Raw genomic sequence first — 13,301 nt, 5'->3', positions numbered from 1 at the left:
TGGCATTACCCTGAGAGTAAAGTCAGAAAAAGACATTTCAAGGCAAAACTATGGATTAATAATCTTTTTTCATTGTAGAAGTAAAACTCTTAACAAAAAATTAGCCAAGTGAATCCAGCACTGTTTAAAACAGTGACCAGGTGGAGTTAATCTCAGGAATGCAGTATTGATTTAACATTTTAAAATCAATCACATATTAACAGAATAACCATATTAACAGAATTAAAGGATAAAGCCAGTAAGTATCTCAATCTATGCAGAAATATTGGACATTGGCAGAAGTAAACACTGAGTCACAATAAATTCTTAGCAAACTAGGACTAGAAAGGAACTCTCTCAACCTGATAAAGGGCATGAAGGAAAAACTGTAGGTGACTGCCTACTTAATAGTAAAAAACTGAGTCTGTTTTCCTTAATATAGAAGCAAGGTAAGGGTATCTTCTCTCACCACTTTTATTAACTTTCAATGAAAGGTTCTAACTCAAAAGTCAATATGGGGGAGATAAATAAAAGGTATATAGACTATAAGAGAAGGATTAAAATTCTCCTTATTCATGAATGATGTAATCATGTGCTCAGAAAATCCTAAAATATCTGTTAAAAACTACTGGACTAAGTGAATTTAGCAAGATTGCAGGACACATGGTGAATATGCAAAAATTGATTGTGGCAGTTCCATTTTTACAACCAGACTGGCCCTCCCACCGATGACTATATATGTGGGGCAACATACAGAAAAGCCATGTACCTGGAGGTGCTGGCAAGTAGACGGAGTGGGCAGGCTTTGGACAAAAGTCAACACTCAGAAGAAGGAAATACGAGTGAGCTCCCCATTTTTATGGCATACGGCCTGATGATAGGTTGCAATCACCAGCATGCAAACAAGCTAAAACGCCAAGGAAAACTAGCTGTCTCTCTGATCTGAAGAACAAGGGGACAGTGTTCAAGGCAAACACAACCACTTCAAACTGACAGGGGGCGTTCTGAAAAGGAGACAGAGTCACAGGAAGGAAGACCGATATCTGTGTGTGAAGTTTGTCCAGAAAGCTGACTAACCCTTGAAACATGCATGCGTAGGACAGACTCAAAGGAGCGAAGGATGAAAGAATTGAATGGAATGTTAAGCTTTGGCCCAACGACTAAGTTAGTCATCTGCTAAAACAAAACAAAATGAAACAAAAACTATGAAAAAGAATGGAATACAAATGCTAGAACTGAAAAATATAGTATCTGAAATTAAAAAAAAAAATGATGGGCTTAATAGAATAGCAGTAGATGCCAGAAGAGAGAGTCCATGAAAATGAAGATAAACAGACACTTATTTGTGAAGAACACAGAAAAGGATTGAAAATAAACACGAACCCAGCTTCAACAGCTTGTAGGATAGCCTAAAAACATCTAGCTTACAGTTTATGTTCACACAGTGAAGTGCCCCCCAAAAAGGAAAAAAATGCTATTACGTGAAACAACTTGATCTCAAAATCACTATGCTAAGTAGAAGTCGTCTTACAAAATTGAGTCAAACTATTTGATTACATTTGTATGAAATGGTAGAACATCCAAAACTAAAGTGTGAAAGAAGAGAGAAGAGAAAACAAGAGAAGAAAAGAAAAGAGAAGGAAATTTCGGAAAGGAAAGGAAAGGAAAGGGAAGGGAAAGGGAAAGGGAAAGGAAAAGAAAGGAGAAAAGTGGTTGCTTCTCAGGGGCAGGGGAGGAATATATTACAAAAGAGTCTGAGGGTGTGTTTTGGATTAATGATAATGTTCTGTATCTTGACAGGTGTTTCAGTAATACAGGTACATATATTTGTCATAACTCAGTGCATGTACACTTACGATTTTTGCATTTCTTTGCATGTATATCAAAATAAGAAACATGAAATATATTGAAATTAGTTAATGATATGCATGTTGAAGTTTTAAGGGCCAAGTGAAATAAAATCTGCAATATTTTTGAGATGCATACAAAAGTAGGTAGATTGAATTGATATAGGAATAAATATGGGTAGCTATGTGGTAAATCAACTGTATAAAGAAGTTAGTGGCAAAATTGGTAATGATAGGGGTTCACTATAAAATGTATGCTTGAATGTTTCTTTAATGGGGCCTAAAAATCAATTGTATTTTACCCACTAGCAAGAAACAAACAAAAAATAAAATTTGAGGGGCATCTGACTCTTGATTTCCACTCAGGCCCAGATCCCAGGGTCTTGGATCCCAGGGTCCATGCTGAGCATGGAACTTACTTGGGATTCTTTCTCTCTCTCCCTCTGCCCCTCTCCCCAGCTCATTCACTCTCTCTCAAATAAACATAAAAATAAAAATGAATAGAATAGAACAAAATAAAATGATTGAAAATCATTCAATATTCTACCATTAAAATCGCATTAAAAATAAAATAGGAATAAGTTTAGAATATTTATGTGCCAGACCACATAATGAAAAGTACAAAAAAAGTGCCGAGTGATGGTTAGTCCTAAACAAACGGAGAAATGTATGGGAGTCACCAGGGAAATGAAAATTTAGACCACAATGTGATATCACTGCACATACAGTAGAAAGGCTAAAATTGGAAAGACAAGTACTACCAAGTACTGGGGAGTATGAAGAACAAATGGAATTTTCATATTTTAGTTGCAGAAATGAAAAACTTCACAACTGCTTTTGAAAATTTTGGCAATTTCTTTCAAATTTAAGGATATACCATATCACCTGGTAATTCTACTCTTATGTATTAACTCAAAAGAAATTAACATGTGTGTCTACTAAGACTTTTACATGAATGTTCAGAGCACTTTTATTCATAATAACCTAAATGTAGATCTAACTCAATATCCATCAACAGGTAAATGCAACACACATTTTGTTTATAGTACATAATATTTTTTAATAAAATTCATGTGTGATAAAACCCTATTGGCAAACATGAAAATTAATTTAATAAAAATTAATAAAAGCATCCACAGTAACATGGATATTTCTAAAAACAGAGCAAAAAGAATACCAACCATGAATGCAAAGTGAAATAATTCAGACACAGATGCTGTTCATAGAAAATTCTAGAATAGAACAAATTTACCATGCAGATTTGCTTAATGTCAGGGTAATTGACTGGGAAGGGGCACAAAGGAAGTTTTGGGGGTGATAGAAATGTCCTATATTTTGATCAGTTTTGGTTACTTAGACATTATGTATTTGTTGAAACAGATGTATGCACTTCAAATGGGGGCATCTTATTATCTGTACATTTTGCTACAATAAACCTGAGTTAATAACGCATGCAGTTTATTGTGGAGTCAGCGGGTGGCCTGTGGCTTCATAGAGAATTGACAGAGAGATACCCACCTTATGTGTCTGTTGATGGTTTGCCTTAACTTGAATTTAAATAAATTAATTTTTAAAAAGAATCAAATATGGAATTTCCTCAATAATGACTTTGTCATAATTTCTATGCCCCTTATAAAGAGGAGTTAAAAAATATGTTCAAATCTGTGATTTCTATATACCATAAAATCACTAACTACCCATAAAACAAACCACTAGATATAGCAAAAAAAAAAAAAAAAAAAAAAAAAAAGAAGAAGAAGTAATGGGAAAAGAAGGAAAAGAAGTTGGTGATTTTCTCTATTCTCTTACTCAGTTTCACTATGCTGGCTTTCAGAAATAATTGAGTGAAACTATGAGGCTAAAGATGAAACTCTTCTTACGAGGACTGATTCCAATTGGGTCTGTAATCTTGGAAACATTTTGAAATGCTTCTAAATGCTTGAAAAGTTACCCCATTTTTAGAATATGCTATTAATAGAAAGAAACATTCAAAGGAAGCTCTGTCAGAATACTGTGGGTGAGTCCACATTTTCCCACTGGGGTCCCACCACTTATCGTTGGTCATATATTTTCAAGTTGAGGCAGAACCGTACTTCTGGCTTTTGGAAACAGCTCTACGAAAAATATGAAACTTAACGATTGCCCTTGGGAACAATTTTCTGTATTCCCAAAAGAAAACGTTCGTGTTCTTTTAAATATCTTAAACATTAATAGTCAGCAGCAAAAGCAACATTGGCACTCATCTCTTTCTCAGTTGCGAATGTGTTTATTTAGAGACAAACAGACTGAGCCTGATTTTAGCTCATTAGCCCTCCAAGGAGAATGATGCGGACAAAGGTTATGAAGGACAGCAGACAGGTGGAGTGTCAGTTGGTCTTCTCCGACTTTGGATCCACTCTCTCTTATTTACCATTTAACCCATTCCAGATAGGTATCCGCCTCCCCTTGCTCCAGGGAAAATTGCGAAGGCCACAATGGTCTCCCTGTTTTTAATGCCATGGGCACTTCTCAGTCTCCATCTTTCTTGAAAACGAATTATTCTGTGCAGCTAACAATTTGCTCCTTTCTGAAACATTCTTATCTTGACTCCCACCACATTCTCCTAGTTATCTCTCATCTCTGTGCCTTCTCTTCTTTACTCTCCTTTGTGGCTTTTCTTCCTCTACTCAATTTCTGGATATGAGAGTGCTTACGGCTTCTCCTTAGCAGAGAATATAATTTAATCCCGGGCTTCCAGGTGTAACAAATATGCTAACGACCAGCATGTTTATGTCTCTATTCCAAAAGAACCCCAGATTTATATACCCGACTGTTTGCTATTTAAATCCACGTGGATGCATAGTAGACAATTCCTGCTTAATGTGCCTAAAATGTCATTCTTTCTTCCAGTCACCTTTCCATGGCCTAGTCTCCTCCTAAAAAGAGATTTTCCCATGTCAGGAAATTATATCACCATAAACTTGATTGATTAAGCCTACATCCCATGTGTGATTTATAACTACTTTTTTCTTACATCTTATGTAGATAATTGTATACGGTCCATTTTCCCAAACGACACGAGAAAAACAAAATTCCCAAATATGGGCACCTCCACGGGTACTTTAGATTTACATTTTTAGGGTTAGTTTCAAAAAGGAGCCTCATTCTGTGCCTGTAGGGAAACCTACCAAAATCCATCCAAAAAAGATGATTTTAATGCCATTTTAAATTCCTGGTGAGAGTTTTCACAGCCTCTCTTGACAGTCAATTAATACAGTAAATGTCCTGAACTCTCCATCCCTGATGTTTAAGTCTTCTGTGCTTACATTCCAGACCTTTCAGAGAAGGAATTAAACTAACTTTACATGAGCCTGTGATGTCTCACCTCAGTCGGTAATTGTCTCCCCTGGTTGAATGTCCACCATTTACAGGAGCCAGCATGTTGGGCACTTCGTGTCTGCTATTTAATTCCATGCAATTAATGCATTTCATGTAATTTTCACAACAATTTAGAAAGATAGGCATTATCTTCCCTGTTTTCGAGAAGGGGAAATGGAGTCTTGTAAAGGTTACATGAATAATCCAAGGTCATTTCACTAATAAGAATTGGTATCCAATGGTGTAAAAATCAGTGCTTTCTCCAGGATTCTGTGCTGTATATTTATTTATTTAAATATTCTATATCACAAGTGTGTGTGTGTGTGTGTATAAAATCTCAAAACTCAAGCAACTATTAGCCACTAGAAAATCCCTTTCAGTTGACCAGAGTGTTTGGTGGTAGTGTAACAGTGATAGTGACACAACATCTTAGTAATAGTGAGATTAGTAGAAGATTCTAGAGCTTCCCATTCCAAAACTGCAACCAATAGCCACAAGTGACTAAATTTTAACTTAACTACAACAGAATAAAGTTAACTAAAATTTAAATTTCACTTCTTCAGTCACACTTACATTTAAGTATTTGTTTATTTTTAAATGTTTATTTACTTTTTAAGAGAGAGAAAGAGAAAGCCAGTGGGGGAGGAGCAGAGAGAGAGGGAAACAGAGGATCTGAAGTGGGCTCTGCACTGACAACAGAGAGCCTGATGTGGGGCTTGAACTGACGAGCCATGAGATGATGACCTGAGCTGAAGTCAGACACTTAACCAACTGAACCACCCAGGATCCCCTAAGTATTTAAGTGCTCAATAGCCATATGTGACTAGTGGCTACTCTACTGAATGGTCCCATCACCACAGAATGATCTATCGATCAGTGCTGTTATAGAGGATTCGTGGCTTGTGCATTTCCACAAATTATTTGAAAAGCAAGGAAAAATTAGTACAGATGTTGGACAGCAGGGGCATCATTAATGGCAAAGGAGACAGAGGCAGGACACGAGCTTAAGAAAGTTGGAAGTGAAAGGTTGATTTAGACACATAAATTATTCCAGAGTCCCCAAAAGACAGGCCTGAACTAAAGAAGAAATTGTGGAAGAAAGCAAAATAGTATCCAGTTGCAAACTGAGTCAGTGATACCTTTTCACAATACCTTTAGTCATCTTTATAACGGGTTAAGTAATTTTAGATGAGCTTGAAAAATTGACGGATAATAGGCATAATACTATAGACAGAGTTTAAAAGTAAAAGTATAAGCAACAGGGACATTTATTTTTTTATTTTTATTTTTTTAATTTTTTTTAACGTTTATTTATTTTTGAGACAGAGAGAGACAGAGCATGAACGGGGGAGGGTCAGAGAGAGGGAGACACAGAATCTGAAACAGGCTCCAGGCTCTGAGCTGTCCGCACAGAGCCCGACGCAGGGCTCGAACTCACGGACCGCGAGATCATGACCTGAGCCGAAGTCGGCCGCTTAACCGACTGAGCCACCCAGGCGCCCCTCAACAGGGACATTTAATATCAATTCTAAATTAATTCAGACAAGGACAAAGTTCTAAGATTCTATGAGAAATAACTAAGATTAATTTAAAGACACACTCTCTTACATCATAAATGTGGGGTTCAGGACAGAATGCTCATTTTTCATGGGGGGGGTCTGGTTAACTGCCCAAATCAGAGCCACATACTCAGCAGTAAGTGTCTCTTCAGTAGAGGCATCTGCATCAGCTGCTTTGAGCTGGGGCCCAGTGAGATCTCCATGAAGGCTGTCTGGGCATTGGTAGTAAAGGAGAGAATCAGGAAAAGTATCCTAGAGGAATAGCTAGCGAATGTAAGAGTTGGTCTCTGAGGCATGGAAGTGCCCCTAGCTTTGGCCACAGGTATTGTGTGTCTCTCAGCAAATGGGCTCTTCTGTGGAGCTGAAGTGGTTGGAAATGAAACAATTGCTAACTCTCAGACTTACTTATAAAGAGGCTCCACTTTATTGGAACCATTGTTAATGGATTCCTATATGGAGAGGTAGCTAGTGTTGTGAGCTTCGATCCCTTAAATCAAAAGAACCCCTATTTCTTGCTCCAACTCTGGTATCTTCCCCCTTTCTGAGTCAAAATTAGAGCTAGAAGATTCCATGTCTAGACAATTCTGACCCCAATTAATGTCAGTCACGGACTGGGAAACTCAACCATAACTCAACGTCTGTGGACCAATAAGTCTCAGACTTTTTTCCACTACATTTTGCTGGCCCTGCATTTACCATGTTAGTAATAAAAACAAACAAAAAATTAATAAATAGGTCTAGCCAATCTCAAGTATAAAGTTGGGGCTAAAGAGAATGGATCCTCTTCCAATGGATTTTCATACAAATCTCACATCCCTCTTAGAGGTTGTGATGCCTGTTGGAGAAATACTTTTCTAGACTGGCAGTTTAATAGTTTTAATTAGTCTAAAATGTGGATAAATGAAATTATCTTCAATAGGTAGAAACATGGATTTCAAATGAAACCTAAGAATTTAGCATGATTTCTTCCATATACTGAAACATAATGAGAAAGTTCTCATTCACTGAGAAATTTCCTCTATTATACTGTGCTGTTTAGAGTGAGGACCAAGTGTTGTCAAGAAAAGATCAGATGTTTAGGAAAGATAGAAAGTGTGAGATGTTTTTCACAAAGTTTTATCTAAAACTATGTATATTTAGCCTTTTAACTATATGAAGTTTTGAACATACAGTGAAGTAGAAACATGAGATACCATATGTACCTCCCACTCAGCTTCAACAGGGATCGATGTGCCCAATCTTGTTTCATCAATCGCCCTTCCTTCTATACCCCTACCCTTTGATCTACTCATTTGATGCAAATCTCAGAAATTATATTTCATCAGAATGCATCTCCAAGAATAAGGACAATTTTTTAAAACATCATGAGCTTTTAGTTGTGACTACAGAAAATACAGGATAGCATATTAGAGGATGCCACATGGATATCATTGGCAAATTTCCGAATATTGAAAACACTACTGGATAAACACTCAGGTTTTTTTTTTTGACAAATAAATTGCAAAGGATAAAAGAGAGTTAGGGATAACCTATAAATTAAGAGAGGCTAAGACACACATTGATTCTAACTAACAATTATGAGACAGTTGGGGAAATTTAAACACTAAGTGGATTTTTTGATGATATTAAGTGATATTAAAGAATTGTTTTCTATTTTGTTCTTTCCTTTCTCTTTGTGTTTTTAAGTAGCTAAGATAATGGTTTTATGATTATGGGAAGAATTTTTTTTTAATAGTTTGCCATAAAAAAAAAAGAGCAAATCTTATCTATCTGGAAACTTTGGTGACCCGGAATGACTCATAACTCCGGAGTTCTGAGTAACTCAGTTCTTCCTGGGACAATTTTTATTTTTTGAATAACAAAAAAGAGAAAATGTCACAAAAGTGAAATAAAATAGGCAAATCTTGACTTCAAAGGTAAACCCACTGACTCTAGGTTCCTTCTGTTTTGAGAGGGAAAGAGCTGTTATCTTTTTCAGAGGTAAATAATAGAGCAAGGAAGCCATTATTCTCTAGCGCCTTTTTTCTTTTCTTTTCTCTCCTTTTACAAATATATCTACAAAAAAACTCCTGAGTTTGGCAGAACTTCTCAGCTTTTGTCATTTTTGCCTCGTTAAAAGTACAGGGACCCATTATTTTACGAAACCAGTTCATACCCTCTCCTCTGTCCTGCATGGGTGACGTAGGCCATTGGAAAAGGCACAGAGAAGATTCTTTAGACTTTTTTTTTCCAGCTTTTCACACCATGCCATATATTTAAATAACAGGCTGAGATTGGGAGTGATGAGTCTCTCAAGGAAATAAATACGGCGTACTCATTAGAAGGCTCATTAAGAATAAAGTGCAGGAAGGGGGCTCTGAGAACAGACTCTTATTCTGGTATTTATTAGGACAAAGCACTCTTTTTAATGGGGCACCTGAAATGCTCTCTGCTGCAATCATTATTAGGCATTAGTGCTTTTACTAACTTCTTGGGATCAGCTTTGCCCTTCTCTCTGCCTTGGTAAACAGTTGACAACAACGCCCTTGTGTTCCAGGCTCCTGTGGAGAATTTGTTCTCGCTTTTCCTGTCTTTGCTCAGGAGTCCTGTGCTTCCACTCTGCGAGGGCGTTGGAAATTGGACCTCCCTTCTGAGCAGTGCAAATTGAAGGATATAAGCACAGTTTACTGCTTGCCTCCTGTCCCGAATCCCTGTTCCCTTCCTCTATTTCATGCACAACTCTCCTACTCTCTTTTGCTCCTTTCCCTAAAGGTTGCCAAACTTTTTCTTTAAAGGGTCAGATAGTTTAGATAGTAAATATTTTAGGCTTTGTGGTCCATAAGATCTCCCTTGCAATTCTGCTGTCATAGTGCAAAAGCAGCTGTATATGATACATGAATGAACGGGTGTGGCTGTGTCACAATAAAACTTTATTTATAAAAACAAATCTGGTGGGCCAGATTTGGTCCGCAGGCTGCAGTTTGCTGATCCCTGTACTAGTGATTTAAAAACGAAGTTCTCATGGGGCGCCTGGGTGGCTTAGTCGGTTAACTGTCCGACTTCAGCTCAAGTCATGATCTCACTCTTCAGGGGTTTGAGCCCCTTGTTGGGCTCAGAGCTGACAGCTCAGAGCCTGGAGTCTGCTTCGGATTCTGTGTCTCCCTCTTTCTCTGCCCCTCTCCTGCTCATGCTCTGTTGCTCTCTCTCTCTCAAGAATAAATAAACATTTAAAAATTAAAAATAAATAAATGAAAAGGAAGTTCCCATTGCATTTACAAGAAAAAAGTAGGCATATTATATTCCCAAACAGTTTTAACTTCATTTATTCAACAAATCACCGTATTTCAATACCTGCTAATTTTTTTAATACCCACTATGTGCCAGGCTCTGTCTTGGGAACCGGGAATGTGGAAGCATAAAAAAAAATCCAGGAGCTCACAGTCTTGTGAGTAGTTGGACAGAAGGGCAAACACCTACAATGTGATATGTGTGGGGCTAAGATGGACATCTGGGCATTTGAGACCATAGGGTAAGGGGATGCAAGAGTGCCCCTTGAGCATCTGAGTGTCATTGTAGGAATAGTATGTGCAGGTCTTCTGGAAAGAAGGCCACAGGGAGGGGAGGAAAGAATGATTAGAAGAAAAGGAGGCTGGGCAGGTGGGAAAGTCTGGTTCTCCATGCTTGTGTTAAGATTTTATTTTGTAAGACATGGGAGCCACTGAATGATCTATAGCACAGGAATGGTCAGATTACCTGCTAACTGACAGGGGGCAATGGGGGAGCTGCACCTTCCATTAGTCCTTGAAGGCTTTGACTTTCCTCTTGAGAAGCTGTCAAAAATAAGCAAAAGTTCCCAAAACTAGATTCTAGTTTTAGAATCTAGAAAACCAGGAGGGCAATTTACAACAGCCTGAATATTCTTCCTGTTAACTTTCCATCTGTGCTCCCTGGGCCAACCGTGTTGGTAGTGGATGTTAAGTATTTGCTGCAGAAAGAAATGAAGTTCTCTCAGTTCAGGGGCAAGAGGAGGAGAATCACTGGGGCTAATAATTCCGAGGTCTGTAATGAAGAGCTTCTTCTGATTATGGTTTGAGGGCTTCTGAGGAATCCCTTTGCCCTGAAAGACCATACTCAGCCATCTTCTGTAGGATCTAAAATTATACAACTGGAGATTTTATTCCTTTACGTTGAATATTGCTCTCTCTAGGCACGGTATTTTAAAATGTAAATACTCCCAGGAAGAGTGATACACTATGTCAGTCATAACCTAGTTCGGATGAGGATATGATCTGAGAGGGACTCAGGAGAACAGAGACCTCTGAGACGGACAGCAGGAGGGGGCTTTTAGAATAAGGGAAGGACTATAGAACTGGGATGTCAAGGGCAAAGGACAAAGATGAACTTTGCCTCCTTCTCAGTATCGCCCAGGGCAGCGTGAAACATAATCAGGTGGATGAGGACAGGGCATAAAATAGCAACTGATTAATAAACATGGGGAGGAGAAGTGTGTCTTTTTCAGACTCAGTGGAATTTTTACTGCCTAACATTTCCAGAGCCAATTTGTAAAGCTGTCTGAGAGTGTTCAGTGTGTGCAAGGCAGACACAGAAAGGGGAGGGAGACAATTAGGAGGCTAAAGATGCTTCAGACTTGGGATGGGCTGCAAGTGACAACAGAATGAACCCCTTCCCCCCCCCTCCCTTCTGGCAGCTCTTATTCTGCTCCCAACAAGCTCCTGCTTGCTGCTTTGTCTTCTGAATGGAAAAGGAAAGGGCCTGGGTGAATAAACAAGAGCTCTCTTTCTCAAGGAGAGACAGTGCCCAGTGTTTTGGGGCTTGCTGTATGTTCCCATGCGATGCCCATTGATTTGAAGCTGGTGAGAGACGGGAGGGCACAGTGCGTAGGTGATGACAAAGCGGCCACTCTGGAACCATGGAATGGAACTCCTCAGGAGTTGTCCTACTTTTGGTGTGGTCATATGAACCGAAGAAAGCCTTCTGAAACTGATTCCTGCCTGGATACAGCAAAAAAAAAAAAAAAAAAAGAAAGAAAGAAAAGAAAAAAACAACCACAAAAAACAAAAAAAAACAAAGAACAAAACAAAACAGTCAAAAAAACCAAACAACCCCACAAAACACACATCACACACACACACACACACACAACCTTTCAGGCTTTCTTGATGGGCTCATGCATTAAATATTTAACTACATTTATTGCAAGCCTACATTGTGTGAAGTTTCTGGTCAGGTGCCCAGGAGATTCAAAGGCACACGAGTGAATGATAACAACACGACATAGGTGCATGGGGGTGACAGAAAAGTTATCATGTGAATATAAAGGAAAGAAATAGAATGGCTTCAATTTCTCTGCTATGGAAGCAACCCAAGAGACTGTAAAAGTTTGAAAGAGTTTGTAAGGTAGCCCAATGGGTCCGTCGGGTGATTTGGAGATAATCTGAGCAAGCCCTGGTTGGAATGTGAAGGTGATAAAGGACTATGAAGACTAGAGAAACAGTTACATAACTTGTCTGGCCCAGTGCAAAATGAAAATGCAGAACCCCTGTTCAAAAATCAGGAGAGAATGTGCCCTTACTTTGTACTAGCTACTAAAATGTGGAACATGTTTCTTTCTTCCACGTTCTCTCCGTTGACCTGTCTTTGTTGCAATGTCATGTTCCTGGGGCCCAGGGATACCGGCTGGGTGAGTGCACACCTCACAGACACCCGGGGTCCTGCCCTGTGACTCAGCCTGTGAGTACATGGCCCCCTGGCTGCCAGGTGCCTGGTCCAACCAGCCATCAGACTGATGCATGCTGTGCCAGCTCGGTCCCACGGACCAGCCACCCCAACTGTGCGGGCAGGTGACCCTCAGCAGATTGATTGCAACTGCAACGCCGTGACATACTCAGTACCTGGGTGGGGTTGAGTGAGAGGTTGGGTGAGGGCCAGGAGGGGAAAGGTGGGCAGGACCCAGGGTGTCGGGAAATGGGGGTGGCAGTGGTCACTGCGCAGAGACCAAAGAGGGGAGGACAGGTGGTTCCTGGCACCAAGAGGCAGGAGAATAGGTGGGTGGTAGGGAATCTGTTTCCTGGAGGCAGCATGGGGAAGGACTGTCCATGAGTCGAGGCTTCAAGTCCTTGGCAGAGAAGCTAGACTGTCCTCTACAGAAGAAAGCGCAAAAATGGGACAGTCGGGAGAAACTGAAAAGAAAAGAACCCACCATGCGGTCAAATTCCAGAGGGCCATCACTGGTGCATCTCTGGCTGATATAATGGCCAAGAGGAATCAGAAACCTGAAGTTAGGAAGGCTCAAAGAGAAGAAGCCATCAGGGCTACCAAGGGGGAAAAAAAAAGCTAAGCAAGCATCTAAAAAGCTAGCCATGGCTATCGCTAAGGCTTCCAGGAAGACAGCACCTAAGCCAAAGATTGTGAAGCCTCGGAAGTTTTCAGCACCCCGAATTGGTGGAAAATGCCAAGTTGGCAGATAATATTTTTAAATAAACATCTGACTGTAACTAAAAAACAACAACAAAAACACGGCCAGTGGGGCATGTTCCAGTGTCCCTCCGGGCTTTGGTTA

This window comes from Felis catus, chromosome B2, assembly GCF_018350175.1.
Source record: "Felis catus isolate Fca126 chromosome B2, F.catus_Fca126_mat1.0, whole genome shotgun sequence".
NCBI lineage: Eukaryota > Metazoa > Chordata > Mammalia > Carnivora > Felidae > Felis > Felis catus.
The sequence above is the reverse complement of the archived record's forward strand: the minus strand, read 5'-3'. Positions refer to the sequence as shown.